We start from the raw sequence: 26,074 nt of genomic DNA, 5'->3' as shown, positions 1-26,074 counted from the left end.
ATTCCCTTCGGTGTTCAGCTATGATTTAAATGGCGAAGAGTAAATATTGTCTGGATCTCCCTTGGAGGATGTGTGTTTTGGGATAACTCTTAACTTAATGAGAGAATATTTTTAAATGTGAAAAGCAGGAAGTGTTTGGATACAAAGAGAAGGTAATTAGACCTTTTGAGACAGGAGGTATCCCCAAGCTCACAGGAGTTACCCCAGTCTTTGAGGTATTCAAAGATGTCTTTTTGGCAGTATTCCTGGAATAAGACACAAGTACATGACAGAGCTCAGAACTGCTCCACCTTTCACAGGATTGCCTCCTATCCCACAGGATCAGTTAGAGCTGGCAGCCCTTCTTTCCAAGCAACCTTTGCTGCAAGAAGCCATATAAGTAGTTTCCATAGCAGAGGGATCCAGCTTTTACTGTAGCCATTTCTTGATTTTAGACCACACAAGGCTCAGTTTCTTTTTTAAATGTACCAAACTTAAGAATACTTCCCCAGTAGTCCCTTCTCTTTCTTTACATGCCAAGGGTCATACTAGTGGTGATAGACCTGAAGGACGGATATCTCCACATTCCCATCTAGGATGACTACCAGAAATATTTAAGGTTCAGTGCAGATGACTGCCATGTTTACCTCTTTGCTCATTGGGCTGTCTCCTGCTGAAGGATATTCAGCAAGTGCCTGGCGCCAGCAGTAAACTACTTGAACGCCAAAAGGGTACAAATTTATTCTTGTCAGGTTGTTTCATTCAGGCCCTGATAGAGCAGCAGATCCAGGAGCATCTAGGAATGACTGTAGACTGCCTACAGTACTTATACCTCAACTTGCTAAAGTTGATTCCTAGCCCTTAATACTACAAAGGTCTTCTTGGGATGTACTGTAAATACTGTACACAATGTTTACCTTCCACCAGAGGTAGTCGTCTACATGGAGAGTATCTTCCTCCTGCAGTGCCAGACAGTCTTCATTACAGCATGGGAGTTTTACAGAGCCCACTTATTAGTGATCTATTTGATGAGACTTCATATGAAAAGGATGCAGTAATACTTGAAAGCTCAGGGGGAGCAGAGCATTGCCAGTATAGTTGTATATCAGAAGAGAGTTTGGTGATAAAGCAGGTGTGGATGAAGGAGGGGACTCACCACAGTGCATAGTCAAACCTTAACAACCAGTGTCTCAGACTTTACCTGGGAGATCCCTCAGGGTCTAGAAGAACAAGTGGATCCATTATCAGACTCCACATCAGCTTAAGAGATATTCGTAGTCATCCTGGTCCGTGGGTTTTCAAATGTGGAGACAAAGATTTTTCATATGAATAATTCCAGATTGATGTGGTACACAAACAAGGAGGGCAAAACTCATTTGTGCCTCCTTTGTGGACTGGTGATGCAGGCTTTTGATTTGGCAAAACAGGCAGCTGTAATACTCCAGGCAGTGTATACCCCCTCAGAACTCAGCAAAATAGCAGACAGCCTAAATAGGACACTGACAAGCAATCACGAGCAGCATTTGAAAAAAGGAGTTATTCTAATTGATGGACAAGTTGCAGTACTGGACATCAACATCTTCACCTACATGGGAAACTGCCAGCTCTCCAAGTGTTGCTGTAGACTGATGGTAGTCAGTCATTGGAGAGTGGATGTTTTTCCTTTCCTTGGAAGAACCTTTTTCTGCACATTTACCCAGTAGAATACTGGTATTTGAGAGTATTGCAGAATGCCAGGCTAGAAACAAATATATAAAAAAGTTATATTTTTTTATACTGAATATTTTTATTAAGATTGTATACCAACAATCAAAACCCAACAACCACATACCTTAACAACCAGAACTATGTAAATATTTGTAGTGAGGTTCAGCATCACAAAATGTTGTCAAATTTAATGTTACAAACACCCAAAGATGAGCTGTTACCATCTCTGCCACGGTACTCAAGATTCCCTAGATACACTGTGATGTATCAAAATATTTACAAATTGCAAGCTAATCCTTTTAGCTGCTTTTTTATACTCCTCTTCCTTTAGTGAAAGTAATAGTTTCCCAATACGTATAGTACAATATTCTCCTGCTGGGATTGATGTGGTTGAGCGCTTTTATCCCTCTGCTGTTGTATTCATGGTGATGATAGAAATAGGTTCATAGGTAAGTGCTAGGCTAGCTGCCCTTGCAGGCCATTTTAAACCTAGCCAAATTCCCTTTTTGTGCTCAAAATAACCTATCCCATTTGGTTATAGACTGGCTTTACCTATCCCGTGGTTGATAATTATATTACCACTTATTAGAATAATTGGAATTATACCATAGATAATTTGAGTCGACCCATGTATGTGATCAAGCATTTTGGAGCTGCCCGTGTCTATTAGTAGTACAGGGGGCAGTCCTCAGATACATTTTCTGTTATTACATCCATAGATCTAAATTGTGCTTGAATGTGGACAGGAATGATCTTTGTTTTGTTTGGCTGGGGAGTCTGTTCTGGAGCAGCAATATCCTCCATGAGGTATACCTGTCCCTTCAAATCATTCTGTTGATGTTACAGAAGAGGTTTAGATCCTTAGAGTGTTACTGATGCAGTATGAATTGCTGATGTGCAGTTAATCCATCAGTAATGGATTAGAGGTTGTCTTGTATGTGAGATGCAAGTAATCCTTATTTGATCAGTACTCTAAAGGACTTTTCTGTACTTGAAATTAAAAATACAAGCTGCACGTGTAAAAGTTATTTACTTCCCAAACCTATTATTTTTGATATTTATAACTTACTATCATCATATTTGGGCTCTTGGACAGGTACAAAACATACATGCAACATTGCATCTATTTCCGCACATCTTCAGCAAGCACTTCTGGCTTCCCCACCTTCTCTGTACAGTTTCCCAGGAGTCAAGGGCCACATTTGGAGGATAAACTTTTGCATGACCCGTGGTTTGCTTCATTTCCTAGGATCATACAGCCTTAACCCCAGTATCCTGCCATTGCTGACTCAACACTATGATACCATCTGTATCCAAAGACCTCTGAAAGCCTTTCTGAATAGCTAAACATCTTTTCTTCTACAAGTCTCTATAAATGACAGTACATCTCCATTTGTTAAGGTTTTCCATTCTTTTTTGCAGTGCTGATCTGTTATGTTTTACTGAGTTTCATAGTTGCTGTAGCTGGTGGACACTAAATTATTTCTGTTGAGAATCTTTGGAAGACGTATTGTTAGGTACTTTTGGTATACTTGATTCTAGAAGAGAATTAGTTTTCTGTTATCTCAGTTTAATCCCAACATCATGTGATATCCATGATTCACGTTTTCTACATTATCAGACTAGTTGCTAAACACCTTAGGATGTTTGTGCCCAGAGTCTCCATAGCATATCCACTTCCTCTGTTAGACCCCTTTTCTCATTGTTTACTATGATCTGTATAGGATCCTAAATATTTATTTATTTATTAACATTTGTTGACTGGGAAAGTCCACTGGGTGCAAGACCCCTTTTCAGTGGAGACCTGGGGAGAAAAGCTCCACAAAGCATTTTAGTGATAAAGATTAAAATGGATTACATCTTAAAGACACAGACGTAAGCATATGTAAAAGTACAATTTACAGAATTTACATTATTCTATACAAGATGCAAGAAAACATATTTCAAAATGCAGTTTGCAGGAATTTACATTATTCTACAGTAGAAAAGCATGGATTTTGAAACAGTACTTTCTTATGTAAGGAGTATAGTATACTGTATAGTGGGTTATAAGGAGTATAGTATACTGTATAGTGGGTTGCCAGTAGTTGTGAAGACTTGATTTTACAAAGATATGCCAACTCAGTATTTTGTGGGATGTGCTTTTTTTTAAGGAGGTTTGCTTCAGAGGCAGGTGCAGGATGGATTGTTTAGATAATGTGTTTTTAGAGCCATTTTAAAGGTTTTTGGGTGGTCAGTTAGGTTTCAGATGGTAGGTTATTCCATAGTTTGGCAATAGTGTGGTAGAAAAGACATCGTCCAGCTCTTTTGTTGGGTTTTGTTACCATAAGCAAGAGTTTACAGGAAGGTCTTCTTTTAGGGGTGTAAGTTTGTAGGATTGTGTTGAGGGCTGGACATTCATTAGGTTTAGTAATTAGTTTGTGGGCTAAGGTTAGTTGGGTGCATTTTAGATGGTGGGAAAATTCTAGCCATTTTAGTTTAGTTATTGCTGGACAGTGATGAGACCGGTGTGTTTTTCGCAGGCGAATTTGGCAATTTTATTGTAGCAGGATTGTAGTTTATTATGAAGGGTTGTATGAAGATTGGTAAAAGTGACACTGCCATAAAGAAGGGATGAGTAAGGTACTGGCTAGTTTTATTTTGTTATATTTATCCATGTAGAGCTTGTGGCGATCAGTGGAGTTGCCTAGTTTGAAATGGGTTTTCTTTATTGCATTCAGGATATGAAGTTCATAAGCGAGTTTATCTATTGTTATACCTAGTAGCTTGGCTGTATTAACTAGTTCTATTTTTGTGCCATCTTTAGCAAGGATTTTGAAGTCCATGTCAGGTGATTTTGTTGAGAAAAGTAAAAGTTTTGTTTTTTGGGGTTTAGCATAAGTTGTGCATTAATAAGCCATGATTTGATAGAGGTAAAGGCCTGTTGTGTAGCTCTGAGAAGTTTTTGGAGGTGGATGTTAGAGATGAATCATCGATATATGATGGGCTTCAGCCCTTGTCTGGCATATTAAGAAATATTAAAGGACATAGCATATGGGTCAGTCAATAACCATTACAAAACTTGAGACTTGCAAGTCCAAGTCTTGGAACAGCAAGACTGAATGTGCAAAAATCTGTATTTATACATACTTTAGATTGCTGTGTATCAACAGTATTCCCTTTTGTCATAGGTACAGTGATCCCAGAGTTAGTATATATAAACAGTAGGGTGTGTAGGTGCAGCCTCCATATTGGGAAATATGGGGGTTCCCTTGCAGAAAGCAACTTAAAGGGACAATCCCAGGGATTTTTTGTTTTGATCCAGCCTTTGTTTACTTTTCAAGTTTGCCTTTCTGAGCATGCTCAACTGTGGCTGAGGGGAGTAGGGGAAGTGTGCCTGCAGGAAGTTTCAAAGGAGTTAGCCACATTCCATCTCAAATTGCAGCTCTACTGACAACAGCTTTCTATGTGAGCCATTCATTGGTCTAATCTGTGCATTTTATCCATTCAGAAAAGTAGCCTTTGAGACATTTTACGACCAGACTGCTGCTGCTACTCTAGAAAGCACAGCAGTAATGCAATTCTTATAAAGGGGCATTATTTTGTTTCTAAAATCAGTTGCTTGCTAGACTGTTTTGTTTGCCTTTTAGTGAAGTGTAAGTCACATATTCACACAGAGTCAGAATTTTCAGACAAGCTTGTGTGAATACTGCAGGTTAGATTTCACAAACTACACTGTTGGATGTTTATTATAGGAACTGCTTAGAATTTACAGTTTGTTGTTTTGTACTCCCCCCCCCCCCCCCCCCTACCCAGAGACTATTAGTTGAATGACTGGTTTAGCATCAGCCTGAGATGCTATCTAGTCAAACTCAGTCAGACCTGCAGCCTTTGCAGCAGTGAAATTACATATTTAGTATGTGCTTGCTTTTTGTAAAATTTAGTGGAAAGCTTATCCCAACTTAGGCAATTGTATTTTCTTTTGTTTGCTTTTGTTTTATGTTTGTTGCTACATGCTTTTTTCCCTTCACTGGTAATTATTTGTCATATGTTCTGCAACAGTGTTGCTTATTAGTGCATGTACTCATGCAGACATATATTTATAAGACAGTTTCTCCACATTTCACAGGAAGCATTGCTTTGGACATTTTCGTCTTGGAAACAAATCCACTGAGTTGCAAATATCCTAAGATTCTAGAAGAATAAAATCTTATAATACAAAAAAATGTCAGACAACTGTGAAATTGAATCTTGTTACTGTACTAAAAGTATTTTCCCATTAGGTGACACCCTTCATGAATCACACACACAGTAACGTCTGTATAATATGGATTCCATTCCACTGAATTTATTTTCTTTATCTTTCCTGCATGGTGGTGAAATGTTTGGATCTTTCACTCTTTTGCTGAATATTTGACTGCAGTAGAGTTACACTGGTTACCATTTGAAAGTTGAGGTAAATGTAGTCTCTCTATTTCCCTATCTGTGTGCATAAGCATGTATGAAATATGTAATCTAAGTTTATATTCATGTGGTTGTAAAACCACAGCCTTTGCTATGTCTTACTGACCAGCTTGTAATTCAAGGTATTCTTGAATGTCAGTCATATTTGTATATGCTGGATATTTAATTGTTGTTGTTTGTCTTTTGGCTTTTTCCCGGTAAGGGGTCGCCACAGTGGAACTCCGGTCCGCTAATGATTGGCAGTAGATTTTTACGAAATGCAGAGGTGCCAGCTCAATGCCCAACCTTCAACAAAGGCACGCCCATTTACGCACGCATGTCTTTCGAACGCTACCCAACCGCGGAGAGGACATGCAGACTGCACACAGAAGGCACTCCCGAGCCAAGCCGAGAATCGAACGGGAGAACCTCTTGCTGTGAGGTAACAACGCTACCACTGTACCACCGCGGAATCATGCTGGATATTTAATAATGTGCGTATTTTATTAGACCTTTGTATGCAGCGACCTACTTGTAGTCTGGATATGTAATAATGCGTGCATGTCATTAAACCTTTGTATGCAGCGCACCTACTTGTTTAATGGTATACTTCACCTATAATATTGGAATTCACATAACTTTTCTCAAACTTGCCTTTTTTGCAACTTAAATGGCTGTGTTGATGAGACCACTTACCCCCCTTATCAAGATGGAAATAGATAATTTAAAGAAATAAATGCATATGCCATGTCATTATGTATTTATCATATGCATTGCTTTGGTTGATTAAAATGGATTTGCTGTATATCTTTATGTTGTTATAGATCAATATATCAATATATATATATATATATATATATATATATATATATATATATGCGTGTGTGTGTTTTTATTTATTTTCTTATTTGACATTTGTTATCCAGGTTAGTAAACTGAGCCAAAGGCCCATTTCAGTGGAGACCCATAAAAAAGGCTAAATAAAATACACACACACACACACACACACACACACACACACACACACACCTGTCTCTGAATTTGTTTGTGTCTCTGTTTATATACACAGATGTACACACACCTGTGCATGTGGTGTGTTCGTGGATATATATACATGCAGACACTCATTCACTGTCATGCAGGAGGTATTTTGACTAAGGTGACAGTATAGCTGCTCCTTACAACATTCATGTCACTGACCCTTTATTGCTAGTTTTACAAGTAACAGTTTTTTTTCCATTCGTCATATGCTACTTGACAATATTAAAAGTGTGGCTCAGACTACAGAAACTACAGATCCATAAGCTTAACCAGCCTTATCTGTAAGGCCATGGAACAAATCATCATGAACCCTATAAATAAGGACATAGATGACCTCCATACCCTTAATCTGACACATTTGCTTTTGTCAAAGAGGTCATACCTGTTAAACCTGGTAGACTTCTTCAAAAGCATCACCAAGATGAGGCATAAATGAAGGCCAATCTGTGCATACAACCTACCTTGACTTAGCAAAGGCCTTCAATACACTCCCACATTAGGGCATCACTGATGAACTCTCCCAGTTGAATATAAACCTTTATGTTGTCAGGTGGGTTGCTAACCATCTCACTTTCAGATAACACTCAGTCAAAATTGGGGACTTTACCTCGACCAGCAGAGCTGTCAGCAGTGGGGGTCAGTGCTGTGCCCCCTGTTGCTTAGAATGTACTTCTCAGAACTTCAGGCCAAAACTGAGGGCCCGTGTCTAACTTTGCTGATGACTGCAAATTAGGTGTAACCATTTTGTGCCCAGAAGATGTCAATATACTTTTAGAAGGACTTACACAAATGAATGATTGGTGTCAAAGCCATGGACTCAAACTCAATGCTAAAACATGCATTATCATCCCATTCGGTAAAAATTATATCCATGCAGACTACCATATAGATAATAATACCCTAAGTAACAACTCAGTACTGATAGAATTGGGAATGCAAGCTGACTGCAGCCTAATCTTTGACCACCATGTGTCTACTGTGGTAAGGAAGGCCTTCTACATTGCTCACCTCAGTAGCAAAGGCATTGCCTCAAGAGCAAAACAGGTCATAACTCCCCTGTGCTCGACTCTCATCAGGCCAATAACTGAGTACAATGCTCCCTTTGTATGTACCTCACCTGGCACCTGCAGCAACTTGAGAGACCCCAGAGATTTCTAACCAAGAAAATTACAAGGTCTCCATCACATGTCATACATTGACAGACTCAAGTCATCATCACTGTACTCCGTAGCAAACAGACTACTTAGAGAAGACTTGTGCCTGGCCTATAGAGCAATCTCAGATCCAAACCTAATCAAAATGCTGCATATCCGCAAGACTAATGGGATAAGGGTCACTTGCTCCAGGGACCTTTACCTGGCCTGCGACATAAATAGAACCTGCTGGAGAGACAGATATTCCTCTGAGGTTGCCACTCCTCATGAATAGAAAACCAGTTCACATCAAACAGAGCCCCTCTATGAATCTGTTTATGTGTAGACTGGATGGGAAACCATAAATTCCTTGCCAGGAGTTCACCTATGATCCTCCTGGATATGTGCAGCCATTGTTAACTAAGATTTTGAGTTTAGGCTAGATCCTTTATATTGGGTTTCTCTAGTATTATATCGGTACATACGGAAAGGCTTATAAAGACCTTTGGGTCAGTATCCTAGTAACCACCAATGAACCTATCAAGTAACAAGAGTATTCTTTCCTTCAGTCACCTACGTTTTTAGAGATCGTAATCTTACTTGAGTGTTGGCGCACTCTCATACTGCACTGGATTTTTTTTTCAGGATAACTGTTGCCATATCCCTAAGAATTGGGTCGGGAGAGGTACTTAGGAGAAAGCAAGCTCAGCAGCAGGTGGCCAAGAGTAATTACATGTAAACATTAATTGCCGCTACATAGTTGGAGTTATTCCTGGATATACAAACAGAAGGCAAACAAGGCACTCCCAACTCAAAATCGGAAAACAGATGTATAGTTCAGGCAGGGAGCAATCAACAAAAAGGGTGAGGTGAAGAATACTTGAACATTCTACACTATGTTGCTTTCACAGTGGGGTCAATTCAAGAGAGTGGCACTGGAAACAGCAGCAGTACCAGTGCAGATACAAATTCATTCACAGGATCAGTGGATGTACTAGAAACAGCACCAGTACCAGTGTGGGTACTAATTAATTCACAGTATCTGTGCACATACTGGAAACAGCACCATTACCAGTGTGGATACAAATTCATTCACAGTACAGTTGCTGTACAAGAATAACAGATAATTAACACCCACAGTAATGGTAATTAGGTGGCTTACAGAAGGGTACTACAGCAGTTAGAGACACTAGGAAGGTGCCAGGTTGTCCAGTTGTGTGGCAGTAAAACAAAGGAGGGCACACACTCTGCTACTGTTAGAGGCTAAATAAAACAAGTTGAAGGCAGCATTATACCTGGCAAGCTATCAGCTGGCTGTACAAAGCCATGGGGAGGCGGTGTGAGCCTTATGGAACAAACTCCAAAATACATGTCATCAGTAATACAACAGATTGCTTCTCATAGCTTGTTGTTTATCAGCCCTATGTAGAGCATTTAGCTGGTCAAAATAAGAATATTCTAAGGATAAATAGGAACAACTTATGACTGATCAGGGTGTGAAGCACCAGTGGCTGGCTCCAACCTCAGGGGGCCACAGAATAGAATGTAGTGCAGTGGGTACAATGTTACCAAACACTGTGACTACAACAAAGAAGTCCACTCACACAGTTTCGTCATAGAATGCCACTTAAGAAGGAGCAGTTTTCTGCCATGAGAAGGGTATCCTGCTTACCCATCTTCAGGTGAGGGCTGTATTCAAGAAAACAGTGGAGTGATGAAGCTTATACCCCAAACATATACCCCACGCTCAGTTATATTCCACACTCATTTAGCTTAGCGGCAGCTTCTCGTGTGCAGTGGGCAAGGACATCGTGGGAGAACATCAAGAAATTAAGAAGATAGCTGAAAAATAACCTCTTTTGCCACACCTAACATTGTTGTTTCTTATTTGCAGAAACTGGGTATTACCTGTAAGACATATATCATACCTTTCAACAATGCTTTGTTGACTGGAGATTCCTGCATGTTTGATCACCTGGAACCTTGTTCTTGCTCTTCCATGTGAATGGAAATACCTGTCTTGTATATCACCTCCTGGAACATGCTGACATTACCTGCGATGTATTGTGGTATCAAAGGCATAACGTAAAATTTTAGTTAAAGCCCAAATTATATTTTCACTGAGGCCACAAAGTTTGCTAAGTTGTACACTCTTCCACAACCCTTAATGTTGCCTACTGTTCATGGTGATACTTCTATCAAGGGTTCATATGGTATTTTTGAAATGTGCAATTCTTGCTCTGTATGCCGTTCTTCAGCAGACAGACTGCTGTCCATCCATATGGTACATGGCCCATTCGACCCTGCTTGACCTCTAACAGCTATGCAACATGCACACCGCCATGAACACCAACAACAAAGACTGTAATCTTTTATAGACAGAAATGGAAAATGGCTGGCACAACAGATTTCTATCACAAGGAATCCTATACTTACTGAATAAAACTTCCTGTGCATGTCAAGCAATACTAGACATGGCCTGTATTCAGTAATATTCTGAATGAATAGCCTGGAAATCATAAATCCTCTCTGGGATATATAGCATGGTGCTTCTTAACCATGGAGCTTAGCTCACTCAACAGTGCTTGGGCTTAGCTGGTTATGTTTATTAATGTTTTTTTGAACTCCATGCCTACTATATACCGATTAAACTTATCAAACGAATATACAATTACCAGGTATCTTACAAATGTACATGCTGCATATAGAATATATATGCAGGCAAAAACATCAGTTAATTGATGAATGTATTTCTATAAGCACTCTCATTTGAATGTCATTATATGGTCATTAATATAAACTACTGACCACACCAATTTTTATACTACCATGATTGTGCTACAGATACCTCTGAATTGCACATGCCCTGCACATCAACACTGACTGCATAGTTTAGCTTTGCACAGCGTGCTATTTTTCCTGTCTGAATACCCCCTACTGTGATTTATGTACTGTAAGACTACCAACTATATACACACATAACTAGGTATCTGTTAACAACCATTTGTTTGTTTCAGTATGTAATAAAAACAACAAATAGATGTGCACTATACTCTCCAAGGTACCAGGAATTAAAGTTAATCTCTGTTTGAAATCATTTAATGTTTTTCCCCTTATTTCTTTATTCAGCTGTTTGTTTGTGTACTTGTTAATTGCAAGTGGGAGGTTGAGAGACCCTTTTGAGTCACAACCTGAGCTCCATGGTGCAAGACATAAACAGAAACAGCAGTCTGAACATATAAGATGTTCCTGGTACCATACCTGGTTACTAGGCTATGGTCCCTGAGCAGCCATATCTCTAGGCCACATCTAAGCCCATGTGCATGCAAGGCAGCAGCTGATGTCCCCGTCCAACAGGCACACAGGTGGTATCCCCTGGCTGTATGTGCTGTTAACCATCCAGCTGACCAGGTTATGCATGCAAAGGTATAGGTAGCTACCCTGCCTGATGTGGACAGGGTGCCCATCACACCACATGGTGATTGTGTGGGACAAACTTACTGCGACACTTGTTTAGGCCCAGACCACAATGTCCCTCATTGTCGCTTCTGTGCTTTGTTCAATGCCAGAACTATCCATCGTCAGGCCCTTATTGTAGCCAGATATTTTCACTTACAGTCCTCAAATTCCAATATGGCTTCGGTAAGCCATTCGACAGCAGATCTTCTGAAAAAAACATAAAGATAAAGACAGAGACAGACCGCACAGGTCCAAACCTGCCAATGACGCTTACGTTAAGCTAGTAGTCAGTTCTCCGGTACTCAGTGAGGCACTTTCGCAGCCCCTGATGCCCGTTTCTGTTGATTCGCGGGTCGCTACCGAGACCCTTTTGGAATCCGGTATGCCGCAAAACTCCTCTTCGTCTAATGATCCTGCGGTCATGTCTACCTCAGTAAACAGGTTCTGGATGTTATCCATGATGTCAGATGTCCTTACACCAGAAAGACTTATGCTGATAAATGGAAAAGGTTCTGCACCTGGATCCAGGCTAAAGGAGCCAATATGGCACAGCCCTCTCTCCCTCTCATCCTGGATTACTTGGCTGACCTACTACACAGTGACCTCTGTTTCTCCTCTATAAAAATTCACACCTCTGCTATTTCTGCTCTTTTCCCCACTGAGCAGCCCCTTTTCTCACACCCTTTGATCAAACAGTTCCTAAGAGGGGCTAGCAACCTGAAGCCACCCAGAAGGGCACCAACACCAGCTTGGGACCTTAACTTTGTATTGAAAAAGTTAACCCTTCCCCCTTTGAAACCAGCTGCTTCTGCAGAGTTAAAATTTCTCTCCTGAAAGACAGTATTTCTTCTGGCCATCACTTCAGTCAGAATAGTCTCCGAGCTGCAAGCACTCATGGCTGTGGAACCCTTCATCATCTTCCATGCAGATAGGGTATCCCTCAGAACTAACCCATCCTTCATGCCCAGTGTGGTGTCCAGTGTGGCTCTCAACCAATCCATTCATTTGCCCACCTTTTTTTCTAATCCCCAGAACAAGGGGGAAAGGATTCTGCACTCCCTAGATGTGCACAGACAGCTCAGATTCTATTTAGACAGGACTAAATCCTTCAGAAAGTCTGATCAGTTGCTGGTTAGCTTTGCTACAGGGGCAGAAGGTAAAGCCATCTCCAAACAAACCATTTCCAAATGGATAGTACACTGCATCCATTTCTGCTACAAACAGCATGTAAAGCCTCCCCCCAAGGGGGTCAGGACACACTCCACCAGAGCAGCCTCCACCTCTGCAGCTTTCCTCAGAGTAGTCACTGCCAGGAACATCCTGGAGGCTGCCGCCTGGACATCTGTTCACACTTTTATCAAGCATTACCACCTGCCTCTCTTCTCCAAATCCAGGGCAAGGTTTGCCTCTGCAGTCTTGTAGAGCATCCTAGCCAGCCCCTAGTTTCCTTGACTACCTCCACCCTTTTCCTCAGCTTTAGGAATCAACCCAAATGTGATGACTGCAACAGTGAAACATGAAGAACATAGTACAGTTGTGTACACTTACATAAATAAAGATGTTAGAATGTATTCACTGTTGCAGTCCTGGTTTCCCTCCCTCCATCCCCCTTTCTTCTCTTTCTCCTTTTATTACCATTCTAACTTGTTCTCCTTTCCTTACAAGGGATGTATTGGTATTTATTTTCCACTGGTGGGGTTCTTCCACGAGAACCTGGCCTCCTACTTGGAGGCTCCTGACAGGTTAGGGCAAGAAAAACTGATGTAATGGCATTGGCTGCCTTACTTTTACTACTGACGACCTGACATCAGTCTTCATGCGACAGCAACCGACACAGAAATACCAAGTCTCTAGTATCTGGGCCGACCGAGGGCTACCCTGGCAGGGATAACCCAAATGTGATGACTGCAACAGTGAATACACTTGAACATCTACATTTATGGTAAGTGAACACAACTGTAATTTTTAACCTGCGCAGCAGTAATACTGGGTGCCTGGCAATCTCCTCTTAATGTGATAGGTCCTTTTGAGGGGTAAAGTTGGCATTGAATCTGTCTGCCAGTATATTGGCAATATCTGTTGGCTCATTATAGGAGGTACCATTGTGCAGTAGCTCAGAGAAAATCTGGGTATTGCCATGGAGATTCTTTACAAAACTATAGAAGGCCTTGTGGTTGTCTTTACTATCTGCTGCTAGTCTGTTTTGATAGCTAGTTTTAGAGGATTTGATGAGGGTTCTCAACTTTTTCTTGAGGCTGATAAGGGAGTTTTTCCAGTCTTGGGACTTCACCTTATTCCGTATCAGCTTCCTCATTCTGTTGTAGACTTTGTTTATGGCAGTGGACCACCAGATTGGCTTGCTTTTTTTGGAGGAGAGTGTCTTGGTTCTATTGGGTATGGCGAGATCCATGCATTTGTGTATGTGTTTGTAGAGTGCATTGGTGTATGATTTGGCAGTCATACAACTATTCTTCATTTGCATGGGTGCCGTGATGTTACCCACTTCTGTTTTCAGGAGCTCAAAGTTAGCTTTGGAGAAGTTTTTCACGATTGGTTACCTTTGCGGGGGGTGGGATGTATGTGGATTTCCAAGGTCAGTTAGTTTGTGGTCGGATCTAACCATGGAGGAGTTGACTATTGGTGTAGAACAATGGTCGCCCATGTTGGTAATGACCAGGTCGAGAATGTTGCTATCTTTAGTGGGGGTAAGAACAAGTTGGTCCAAGGCATTGGAATTAATGAATTCCAGGGAACGTTGGGCAAGTGTATTCAGCTGTTTGTTTGTGTACTTGTTAATTGCAAGTGGGAGGCTGAGAGACCCTTTGAGTCACAACCTGAGCTCTATGGTGCAACATTACAAACAGAACAGCAGTCTGAACATATAAGATGTTCCTGGTACCATACCTGTTACTAGGCTATGGTCCCTGAGCAGCCATATCTCTAGGCTGCATCTAGGCCCAAGCAATGCATGCTGTTTGTCCCCACCAAACCAGGGACACAGGTGGTAGTCCCATGGCTGTATGTGCTGTTAACCATCCAGCTGACCAGGTTATGCATGCAAAGGTGTAGGTAGCCACCCTGCCTGAGGGACAGGGTGGGTGCCCACTACACCACATGGTGATTGTGTGTGGGACAAAACTTACCAAGGCCACTCTTGTTTTAGCCCAGACCACAACATCCCCCACATCACTTCTGTGCTTTGTTCAATGCCAGAACCATCCATCATTGGGCCCTTATTGTAGCCAGATATTTTCACTTTACAGTCTCCTCAAATTCATATGGCTTCGCAAGCCATTCATTGCAGCAGATCTTCTGAAAATGTAAAGATAAAGACAGAGACAGACCGCACAGGTCCAAACCTACCAAATCCACGCCACGCTAAGCCAGCAGTCAGTTCCCTCCCGTACTCAGTGAGGCACTTCACAGCCCCCGGTCCACTCTCTGCTGATTTTCAGGTCGCTACCTGAGACCCTTCTCGAACTGCATACAATACCTCTTCGCCTACGATCCCACGTCATCTCACCTCAGCAAACAGGTTCTGATGCCATCCATGATGTCAGATGTCCTTACACCAGAAAGACTTATGCTGATAAATGGAAAGGTTCTAGACCTGGATCCAGGCCAAGGGACAATATGCACAGCCTCCCTCCTCCTCATCCTGACACTTAGCTGACCTACCACACAGCGACCCCTCTCCCCCATAAAAATTCACACTCTGGCATTTCTGCTCATTTTTCCACTGAGCAGCCCCTTTCACACACTTTGATCAAACAGTTCCTAAGAGGGGGCTAGCAAACTGAGGCCACCCAGAAGGGCACCAACTCCAGCTTGGGACCTTTAACTTTGTATCGAAAAAGCCAACCCTTCCCTTGGGAACCAGCCGCTTCTGCAGAGCTAAAATTTCTCTCCTGGAGACATTTCTTCTTGGCCATCACTTCAGCCAGAATAGTCTTGAGCTGCAAGCACCATGGCTGTGGAACCTTCATCATCTTCCATGCAGATAGGGCATCCCTCAGAACTAACCCATCCTTCATGCCCAATGCGGTGTCCAGTGTGGCTCTCAACCAATCCATCCATTTGTCCACCTTTTTCTAATCCCCAGAACAGGCAAAGGATTCTTCCTCTCTAGATGCACAGATAGCTCAGATTCTATCTTAGACAGGACTAAACTTTTCAGAAGTCCAATCAATTGCTGGTTAGCTTTAAGCATAGGGCAAGTAGGCTATAAAGCCATCTCCAAACAAAATCCATTTCCAAATGGATAGTATTGCACTGCATCCATTTCCTGCTACAAACAGCATGTAAAGCTCCTTCTGTTAGGTCACAGGATTACTACCTACTAAGAGCAGCCTCAACTTCCCTGCAGCTTCTCAGAGGGATCCCCATCAGGAACATCCTCTTGGAGGCTGCCACCTGGGACATCTTGTCTACACTTTTACTAGGTGCATTATCACTCTGCTCTTTCTTTCCAACTAGGGCAGGATTTTGCTCTGCAGTCTTGTAGGGCATCTCTAGCCAGCTCCCTAGTTTCCTTTGACTGCCTCCACCTTTTCCTCAGCTTTGGGAATCAACTCAGATGATCTGCAACAGTGAAGCACAAAGAACATAGTACAGTTGTGTACACGCACTATAAAATGTAGATGTTCGGAGCAAATCTACCATTGCAGTCCTGGTTTCCTCCTCCATCCCCCTCTCTTCTCTCCCAATTACCATTCTAACTTGTTATTCTCCTCTTTCCTTGCAAGGGACATCTTGGCATTTATTCTCTCCACTGGTGGGGTTCTTTCCACCAGAACCTTGCCTCCATTTGGGGCTCCTGACAGGTTAGGGCAAGAAAACTGATGTAATGGTTTCAACTGCCTTATTTTATACCACTGATGACCTGACGCCAGTCCTCAAGACAGCAAACCAATGCAGAAATACTAAGTCTCTGTATTTACGACTGAGGGCTGCTACTTCCTGGCAGGATAACTCCAAATGTGATGACTGCAACAGGAATACACTGCAACATCTAAGATTTATGGTATGTACACAACTGTAATTTTAACTCAGCAGCAGCACACTGCGCCCAAGCACCCTGTTAATGTGATAGGTCCTTTTGAGAGGCAAAAGCTACTGAATCCAATTCGCCAGCATATTGGCACATCTGTTGGCTCATGGTAGGAGGTACCCATCAGCAGCTCAGAAACAAATCTGCATGCCGGGAGATTCTGCCAAAACCATAGAAGGCCTTAGGTGGCCGTCTCTTTACTCATCCGCCGCCAGTCCATTTTAATAGCTAGTTTTAGAGGATTTTGATGTGAGGGTTCTCAACTTTTCTTTTGAGGCTGATAAGGGAGTTTTCCAATCTTGGGACTACACCCTATCTCGTATCAGCTTCCCCTTCATCTGTTGTGGTGAGCTCTGTTTCATGGCAGGACCAGATTGGCTCTGGCTTTGCAGGAGAGCCAGCCTCCTTGGTCTCCCATTGGTGGCAGATCCATGGCCTGTGTATGTGTTTGCACAGTGCATTGGTGCATGATTTGGTGGTCATGCAACTATTCTTCATTTGCATGGGTGCCGTGAAGTTACCCACTCTTTGTTTTAGAGCTCAAAAGTTAGCTTTGGAAAAAGTTTTTCATGATTGTCACTTTGTGGTGAGATGTATGTGGATTTGGTCATTAGTTTGTGGTCGATCTAACCATGGAGGAGTTGGACTATTGGTGTAGGAACAATTGTCATTCCCATGTTAGTACGACCAGGTCGAGGATGTTGCTATCTTAGTGGGGGTAAGAACGAAGCTGGTCCAGGCATTGGAAATCACACGAATCTGCGAAACGCCAAGTGCAATTGCCACATGAGTAGTTTTCAGTTAATGGAGGGGTAGGCTGAAGCCACCAGCATGAGAGTGTTAGGTTGGACCTTAATATTCTCCAGGGTGCTTTGAACTCTGGAATGTGGGTCAGGGACATGGTTGGGGACCTAAGGCAGGCTAAGACCTTGAATCGCTGTCTTACCCAATGTTAGCTGTACCTGTAGTATCTCTTGATGAGTTGTTGGATCTCACTAGTCTGGGAGCTGTGTGTACCTTTTATAGTTGATGTGGGAATTACTTCAATTTTTTGAGTCAGTCCAAGTTCTGGGGCCGAAAGGTGTGGAATGAGTTATAGTCTGGTAGTTCAGAGATGCTTTGCAGTTGCCTTAAACCAGGTCGCCATTACAGCAAAATGTCGATGTTCTCCATTTTAAGGAGGCTTTGAGTGAGTGCATTTTGAGATTTAGACTTCTAGCACTACAGCATGATCCTCAGGATTGCCATTGCTTGTAGCTGTTAAGCAGTGGTAATTCTGAATTTGAACACCACCTAAAAAAGGCACCTATAGAGGTGGTAAGAGCTCTTTGCTAGTATCCGGCTCCAGGAAGTGACAGATGCTCATCTCCTGGCAAAGCATTGAGGTCTGCCAATTATGTCATTCAAGGCAGATAGCTAATGATCCCTTAGAATGGCACTAGAAATCTCAGCCAATTGTTGGAACTAATCATTTTCATGAGCATTGTGGCATTCTTGGGTGATGGTAGGATTCTGCTCTAGGCTAGGGCCTGCAACTGCCTCTGCTACATAATCCGAGAACTCCCAGGCATGTCTTTCAAGTAGTTCAGGAGGTATGTCTCAGGTCATTCACACACATGTACAATGACATGAGCCATATTTGTAATTTTGTTGTTATGGGTCCTGAGGTGTTATGTGTGTTTCCTGGCACTCTGGAGAGGCAGCTGACTGTTACTTTCTCCTCATCCTAAACCCTTGCAGCTTATTCTTGAATTCCCACCACCTCAATCATGCCTCAGCCCCAGTCCCACCTGCCTGGCCCATGCCACTCCCACTCCATTCACCCATCCCACCACCATGAGTTCCATGCATGACCATCCCTTTAGACCATTTCCATCCTATGCCGAAGAGGACCGTCCCATTCATGCCTCCATTCCCATTCTATACCAAGAAGGCACCCCTGAATCATGACCAATGCCATGTTACATGTCCCAAACATGACCCACCATCCCATCCTGACTGAGACCACTTACTCAATGCAGACATCCCAATCATTGCACTCGATCACATCTGGTCTCTAGTCACTCAATCCTGCCTCAATCACATCATTCAGATGACTGACCATGACCCAGACTCTATTGAACCCAGTGTCTGCCTGTCTCTATTCATGAATGAACCACAATCATGAACATGTCCGCTCACTCATTAATGCATGCATTAGGTTCCAAACATTGTTCAAATGACTCATCTGAAGCCCATAGAACATACACTTGAAACAAACATTGATCATCAAGATTCATCTTAGCCATGACCAAACACACCTTCAAACCCCACAGCACAGTGAGAACCCGACAGAAACATGCCATCAATACAGCAGTCACCAACATCCACACAAAGAACAGATAACCCAACCATTCTGTCTCATGTCACACTGACAAGACACAAGAACATCAGAGTCCATTTGATCCAAAAACGACTTATAACCGTCCGAAAATACCCCTCTTACCATTTTATCCCCCACCACATTAAAGAACAGGTCTCACTGCCCCTCTCCAGACTTAAACACTGCACAGCAATGAGACCCAAATATGCAGGATGCTCTAAATATTTGACACATGACCTGTCCAGTCCGGGCTAGAATCTTTCTGATCATCCACAGTCTCCAGACAGGCTGCATCCCCGTGAATGGAGGACAGCAACAGTCAATGCCTACACAAAAATTGGACCATCAACAGACCCAAGGAACCACAGACCCATACTGACTAGTCTTTATACGCACAAGGAAAAGAAATTTACTATGGATATAATAGCATAAAATTTCTAAAACTGGACCCATTCACTTTTTAGTTTCATGTGTAACACTCTACTATACCTGTGAGAACTTTGATAATGCATATATTCCAGCTCTTATTAACTTCCAACATTATTTAAAACAAATCCTATCAAAGATGCCAGGAACCAGCAAAACCCATTTCCCCAAAAAAGGGTTCAAAGAAGGCTGTGAAGAAACCAGCCAAGAAAGATGGAAAGAAGCTCAGGAGTCAGAAGAAAGCTATTCTATTTCATTTATACAAGGTTTTGAAGCAGGTTCATCCTGATACTGGGATATCTTCTAAAGCCATGAATATCATGAATTCTTTTTATGAATGATATTTTTGAACGGATTGCAGGACAGAAGCTTCTCTGCCTAGCTCACTACAGCAAAACACCCCACAATCAGTTCATGGAGATTCAGATAGCAGCGGCTTTTGCTGCCTGGGTGAGCTGGCTAAACATGCTGTGTCCTGAGGCACCAAAGCTGTCACCAAGTATACAAGTGCCAAGCAAGAGTCTCTTCCTAACACACCCAAAGGCCCTTTAAGGGCCAACACATTTTTCTGCATAAGAGCTGTACTATATTAACTGTCTTTTGTTTTGCTTGCAGTTCATAAGCATGAAATTGCTCACAAGACCAGGCTTACAGCATCACCCCTCAACTCTAAAAATCAATCTACTTAACTGAATTCCCCTCAGACACTCATTTCTTGGTTTCTGCTGATAAGGATAAGTGAAGTGATAAGGCCACTTCTGTGCCATGCAAGAACTGCCACTCATCTAGTAGTGCAATTTCTACCTCAGCCCTAAAAGGCATTTCACACAATACTTCACTTGGATATTATAGACAAACTCACAGATTTAGACATAAACTCCTATGTAACCCATGAATAGCCAAATGGCTCATGGATAGGACACATGAAGTTTGAGGGGAATCCACCCCCACCAATAGGTTCGTTGCTAGTGGTGTTCCACAGGGCTCAGAATCAAGTAATTCTCCTGTTTGGAATGTAATTCTCTGAAGTCAGATCAAATATAAAAGAGTCTTACCTCAACCAGATTTTGTTGATGACTGCAAGCTGGGGCCAATGATCAATTCCTCCAAAGATGTAGAGTCTCTGAGGAAGTTCTGAGAGCCAAGTAACTTGTACCAGAACCATAATATAAAACTAAATGCAAAAGAAGAACATATTTATAAGCTTTTAGGAAGTATGACTCCTGCAATTACAACATTTTTTTAAACACTCTCCCAAGAGTAAACCCAGTGGTAAGGGGACTTGAGAACTCAGGTTGACAGTAACTCCAACTTTGGATCATCATGCATCCATCATCATTGCATTCTATGTGGTGAGTCAGCAGTTATGCATGGCATCCAGATCTATGAGATCATAGTCCCACTATGCTCAGCCCTCATTAGACCACACCTAGGCACAGGCATTTGCAACAACTACAGTGGCCACAGAGATTTTCTCATTAAAATAATATAGGTGTAAATAATATGTCCTATGTGGACTACCTTAAAAGTTTCTCTTGTCCTGTACTCAGTCTCCTATAGACTACCAAAGGCCAATCTTTGCCTAAAACACAAGGTACTTCTCCAATCCAGCCCTCTGACAGATTCAAGCACATCTACAAAACAAACAGCACAAGAATATCTGTGACATAAACAAAATATGATTAGAGGAACAGGTGTAGGCTCTATAGATTACACCTTTCTGGAACACCTCCATTTATGTAAACAGAGCTTTTCTAAGCCTATTCAAATGATATTTGGACCCCATGGATGAGAAATCATAAATTCACCCTGCTTGTCACCTGTGGCCTTTATGGACAACAGTAGCTTGTGGTGATGCTGTTATAGGCACAGGGATATACTTCAGTGTCATTCCAGTCCTTTGGGCACTGATAATTAAGAAAACTAGGCATAAATGGGTAAGGCTTCTGTGCTGCTCTGACCTTTAGTCTGGTATTCTCCTATGAGGAGTTCTTCTAGTCAGTTGCAAATGCATGAATTTGCTTTCTCTCTACATTTAAGTGAAACAAGAACATGTTGGAATCCAGGGAATACATATAGGTTCATAGTAGGCATTTCAGGATATTGGCCCTAGGTCCATATACTAACCAAAAAAGGTGTACCATGTCTTTGCCACCTACAGGTACTATTTTCCTGTGCTGCTGCTCTAGCAGAGCCACATGAAGTGATCCCCAGAGTGAATTTCTATTTCCCATCCAATCATCAAGATTTTTCTGAAGAGTGCTGCTAATGAGGAGCTTTGTCTGATACAGATAGGCAGTTTGTTCCAGAGTATGGGAAGTCTCTGGGAAAGGGAATCTATACCTCCAGCATGTTCTGTACAATGTGGTGACAAGGTTTAGTTCCCTAGAGTGCGAGTTCGAGGGATTGGTATTTATTTTATGAGCATGTCCACAGCCTGGGCTTTCCTGACATAGCTTTATATGTTAGGAGTAAGAGATCACTTCCTGAGCATTCACTGAGAAGCTGGAGTCTTTGAGGTTGTCTGCATAGGGCAACTGTTTGAGGCCAGTAATCCCTCTTTAGTGAGGCATTCTGAGGCCTTCCAGTTGTTGCAGATGTGCATTGTGAGATACATACCAAAAGGGGCATTGTACTCCATAATGGGTGTAATGACTGACTCCAGTAGGAGGGAACAATGACTTTTTTCCTGGATGAGAAGCTTTGTGAAGAGTTGTGCTACATAGAAGGGATTTCCTTGACTACTGTGGCAATGTGATTATCAAAGGACAGACTACCGTCCACCTGCGTCCCAAGGTCTCTTTACTCACACTTTTTGGTGTTAAGCAGACTACCACTCCATGTGGTAGTGCATGGGGTGCAGAGTTTTTACCAAAGGATGAAATGCACTTTTTGGCATTGAGCTTGAGGCCATGGTTGATATCAGGTATCTGCCTCAGTGAGGTTCCTTTGGTAGATGTCCACATCAAGTAGAGTTTCTGACATGGCTCCTAGTTTGTTGTCATCTGTGAACTTCTTTATAGCCAAAGACCTTTCTAGGTTAGCCTGTAATTTCAGAGAAGTAGATACTCAAACAGGAGAAGACCAGGACTGAACCCTGTGGTACCTAATTTGTCACTGGTCTGAAGTCTGGATTTAGAGTCTGCTACTTTCACAGTGTGGGTTCTGTCAGTGAGCCGAAGGGCAACCCATCTTGTGACCTTGTGGATTTATACCCCTGTTTAGTGAGTTTATCTATAATTCCAGAGGGAGATGGTGTCAAAAGCACATAGATCTAGATAGGCTGTGTGAACCACCTTACCTCATCTACGGGTTTGGTGGACTGCTTCAGCAGTTCATCAGGTTTAGGGGAGACATGATCTGCATTTTACAAAACCCAACTGGGTGGGGGTCCAGAGTTTGGAGATTACCAATGTCTTTGTTTATAAGTTCCATGATGATACATTCCATGGCCTTGGCAGACCAGGCCTGGCCAGGCCAGATGAGGTGGTAGTTCCTGTGGTCCATGGTTGCTCCCTTTGTGGGAGTGGGATAACTACTGCAGTGCACCATTCAGTGGGCACAAATCCTGAGGTGAGGCTATGATTGAACATGGTACTTGTGCAGGGGTGCCAGTTCATTCTGTAGTTCGTGCAGAACGCAGCCTGGGATGCTGTCAGATCCCATGATGCTGTGTCTTGGCTTGGAGAGTCTTGGCTTTTACCCAGCAGCCATGATTACAGGAACTCTTTGCATCTCTTCTGCATAGAGATGTGGACCTTTGGGGTGAGAGGTAAAGTTAGTACTGAACCCATTTCTCCACAGGATGTTAAGTACATCAGTTGGTTCTTGTATATTTAGTGCCACAGCTGTAACTCAAAAGTAGATCTGAGTGTTTCCACTGAGATTCTTGACATAGCTTTAGGAATGCTTTCTAGGCTTGCTCCTTAGAATCAGTGACAATTTTGTTTTCAACTAGCTGGAGGATTTTATGAGGAATCTCAGCTTCTACCGAGGCTATCAGGAGTTCTACCAATCATGAGATTTTACTATTTTTTGCAACAGTTTCTTTCTTCTGTTGTAGAGTTTGTTTATGACAGGGGACCACCAGATTGGCTTCCCTTTTGAAGGACAGCATCTTAGTTCTGTTAGGGATAGGCATGATCCACACTCTGTGTTCTTATAAAGTGCATTTGTGTAGGATTCAGCAGTCATACCTCTACTGTCCATCTGCATGGAATCAGAATTTTGTCACTTCTGTCTTGCTATAGCTATTATAGCTGCCTTTGGAGAAATTTTTTTACCGCGGGTTTCTAATGGGGGTGGGGCAGGATGTGGGATGTCTAGGGTGATTAGCTTGTGGTCGGATCTGACCAACGGTGAATTAACCTCTGGTGCTGAACACTGGTCACCCATGTTGGCAATGACCAGGTCTAGGATACTGCTAACTCTGGGTGAGAGCGGATAAGTTGCTGCTGATCCAAGGTACTGGAATTTATGAATTCCACAAAACATTGAGCAAAAGAGTTGCATGAGAAGTTTTCCCAGTTAATGGTGGGGTAGTTGAAACACTCCATTATTAGGTGCTGGGTTGCACCTAATATTTTCCACTGTATCAAGAAATGAGGAGGGACCCTGAGCTCAGGAGATCTGCTGCAAGCTACAATTTGATTGTGGTCTGCCCAGAGTTAGCTGTGACTTGGATAATCTCAGACGATATGCTGAGCAACTGGCCTGAGGTGTGGATATCATTAATGAATATGGACACTTCACACCTTTAGTGTTTCCAGTCCAGATTAGATGGCCGAAAGGTGATGTAATGAATTATAGCCCGGTAATGCAGGGGTGCCTTTGCAGCCTTGAACTGAGGTCTCTGTCACGCACAGATCCTCCTGGCTGTTCTCCATTTTGGCAGGCCCTCGCGAGCGCATTTTGAGGTTTAGACTTCTTAGCATTGAGTAGCATTACCCTCTCAGATTTTGCTTTGTTTTGTACCCGTTACAGTGTTGAATTTGTCATTTGAACCTTTGCTCAAAAGGTATTTCATAGGGTGTGGATAAGAGCTCTTATCATTATCCTGAATCCTGCTGGATGACAGGGTGTTTTCATCTCTAGCAAAGATCAGGAGACTCCATGTTGATCATGTCATCCCAGGCAGATAGATATCAATCCCCTTAGAATGACACCAAAGTTTAGCTAATTGTTGAAGTCGGTCATTTATCCTTGTGGATTGTAGACTTTTGGGTGATGGCAGGATGCTTCTCAGGGTTAGGTCATACCTGAAATCGGATTATTCCTCCATGTTCTTTTCATGTAGTTTAGGTTATCATCTCAGGTCATTCGATACCATGGATAATGATTAGAGTCATTGATTTACTTTTGTGGAGTGACCTGAGTGCTTTATGTGATAGATCCTGGCACCAGACATGCAGCTGACAGTAACTTTCTCCTCTTTAGCCTGGTAAGTGGAACATCAATGTGCCTGACTATAGAGTCACCTATGACTAGAGTGGGGTACATTGTTATCCCATTGGGTTGAGTGGCACAATGATTTTTTGGGCTATGTGTTTTGGTGTGGAGGTTACTTGCATTTCTGCTTTGGAGGTCTCTGTTGCTTGGGCAGATTTTTTTGAGAGCCTCCATGAATGTAGATGTGTGTTGTTTTTTATTTTGTGTTTTGGTGATGTATTTTTAGGGCCTATGTGATGAGTGTGGGATGGTGCAAGTGTTTACCTTCTCCTCTTGACTGTCTAGTCCAGTCTTGGGTGAAAGAGCTTTGCTTCCCGTTTGGCTATATAAATCTCTCAAGGTTGTAGTGTTGGGGGGTAGGAGGAGAGGTTGTCTGTGTACATGAGGCAATTGCTGCATTGCCCCAAGATGCCCAGATTCAACAGGTAGACAGGAGAAAACCCGGGGGCTGATCCTTTGACATGCCTGGATAGGTGCTTATTTATTAAGTACTAAAACTGTGTTCCTCTAGACAAGTGAGGAAAGTTGAGTGCTGTAGTAATTTGTAGCTTATTTAGTGCTTACAATGAACAACAAGTGCTGAGCTAAAAGAAACAGATTTGAGTGCTAAAACTAAAAATGGCTAGTTCTAAGGGGAAAATTTGAAGAGCAGACTTTATGGGTGGAAATTTTAACCCCAGCAAGGTGGCAATGCAAAAGCATATATATTTTTTTTTTTTTATATAACAGTAGCAAATGAGCAAACTGATTTAAACAAATTAACCAATTAAAAAAAAAGCTAAAAGCTGAGTCCCAGTCTTCATCAGACAAGTTCTAACTGCACACTCCTGCCACTAGGGGCAGGGGAACCTTCTAAAAAAAAAATGGCCTGGATTAGTGCTCAGGTTATACAAAAAAAGCTAGATTCAGCAGGTCGAATCTAGTCTATGCTACAGCAAACAAGGCGATTTCAGAAAGAAACAGTTTAAATAAGCAGGCACAAAAACCTTTAAAAAACCCAGAAAACTCCCCAGCTCCCAAAAAGGGCCCCAGAATCCCCACCCCCTT

The 26,074-nt window shown here is 42.3% G+C and overlaps 1 protein-coding gene across 1 annotated transcript in view; it reads left to right on the top strand.

The window, feature by feature from the left end:
- Positions 1 to 26,074, top strand: part of E2F5 (E2F transcription factor 5) — a 600,996-nt gene that overhangs the window by 450,357 nt on the left and 124,565 nt on the right. The window lies entirely within an intron of this gene.

This window comes from Protopterus annectens, chromosome 3.part0 (genome assembly GCF_019279795.1).
Source record: "Protopterus annectens isolate FY-2018-M chromosome 3.part0, PAN1.0, whole genome shotgun sequence".
NCBI lineage: Eukaryota > Metazoa > Chordata > Ceratodontiformes > Protopteridae > Protopterus > Protopterus annectens.
The sequence above is the reverse complement of the archived record's forward strand: the minus strand, read 5'-3'. Positions and strand labels throughout refer to the sequence as shown.